Raw genomic sequence first — 1,700 nt, 5'->3', positions numbered from 1 at the left:
AAAAAAAGAAAGGGAAAGAAAGAAAAGAAACCCTGGCTGGCCAGTACCCAGGCCGTACACAATGGAATTGTGCCTCACTTTTCACCTAAGACGAAATCAGCGCGTGGGGCAGGCTTATAATCAGAACACCCCTCCCTTTCCACCTCACACACTCCCACCCCCTTGTCCCACAATCCTTCCCGCCCCTCCCGCTTTCCCACCCTTGCTTTCTCCCCCATCTCCTTCCCTGCTCCCCGTCCCGCCAGCTCCGGGAGAGGGAGGGACAGGAACCTGGCTCCGCCTCCCAGTATGGAGCTGATTGGCCAAAGGATGTCACCTGACCAAGCTGAGCCAACTGAAGTCCTCTCCCCACTGCTTCGAGAAGGAACCCTTAAGACGCTGGGCGCCACTCACCAGATTGCGTCTTGTTTGTGGCAAGATTCTGAGAGGAAGTGTAGCTCCCAGGTTGGTTCCAAGTCTTCTTCCAGTTAGGTAAATTACAACAATATCTTTTCTATAAATTTTCTTTTCTTTTCTTTTTGAGACGGAGTTTGACTCTTGTTGCCCAGGTTGGAGCGTGATGTCGCGATCTCGGCTCACCACAACCTCCACCTTCCGGGTTCAAGCGATTCTCCTGCCTCAGCCTCCCAAGTACCTGGGATTGCAGGCATGCACCATCATGCCAGACTAATTTTTGTATTTTTAGTAGAGAGGGGGTTTCTTCATATTGGTTAGGCTGGTCTCCAACTCCCGACCCCAGGTGATCCGCCCACCTCGGCCTCCCAAAGTGCTGGGATTACAGGCGTGAGCCACCACGCCCAGCCCGTCTATAAATTTTCTATAAATTAGGCCTATTTGGGCCTACATTACCTAGGGTCAAGGTTTAGGGATTAATAGGAAAGGCAAATCCAGCTGGATTTCTCCGTGGTCCACTCTCCACTCTACTCTCTATGTATCCCTTATCCTCACGTGTGATTAGCTTCAATTGTGTGGCTAATCACTTCATGCTCTCTCTTTACAATTCCTCAGGCAGGTTTTCTCTTCTTCAAAAAGTTGTATTTCTCTTTTGCATCTTAGTTTTGTTTACGGTTAATTTTGATATAGTGGGCTTTAAATTGTAAATATTGGATTGTATAGATATTTTTCTTTCTATTGTATTTCATGCCTTTTATGCTTAAAAATGCTTTCCTCATCCGAAGAGTAAATACATATTCACCTATGTGTTGAAGATGACTGGCCTTTCATCTCTTATAATCTTTTTAATGAATGATGTGGTATGAGCATGTATCCCTCTTTATATGCATCCTTCTAGCTATGTTTCAGTTGGTTATTGTTAAGCAGCGTGGTTTATAGGTTGCCAGCCCTTTAGCCACTGATTTTGTCTTTTAAAATTCTTTACTCTGAAATAATTTTAGACTTAGAGAAAAGTTACAAAAATGATTATACGGCGAGCCCTTGCCTGGATTTCCGTAATGTTAACATCTTATACAACCATAGAAAAATTACCAAAACTAATTACTACAGTACATTGATGTACTAATTAACATTACTACATCGATGCTAATTACCAAAAGTTAACATTGATGTTATTACATTTATATAACGTTGTATAATTGTAATTATACATGCATATATGCATATACATATATGTATACATATAATTATATATGTATATAAATGTATAATTATATACATTTATATAACATTACATATTATATAAC

Source organism: Rhinopithecus bieti, unplaced genomic scaffold, assembly GCF_001698545.2.
Source record: "Rhinopithecus bieti isolate Rb0 unplaced genomic scaffold, ASM169854v2 scaffold_50801, whole genome shotgun sequence".
In the NCBI taxonomy this organism is placed as follows: Eukaryota; Metazoa; Chordata; class Mammalia; order Primates; family Cercopithecidae; genus Rhinopithecus; species Rhinopithecus bieti.
This window is presented reverse-complemented; position numbering follows the sequence as displayed.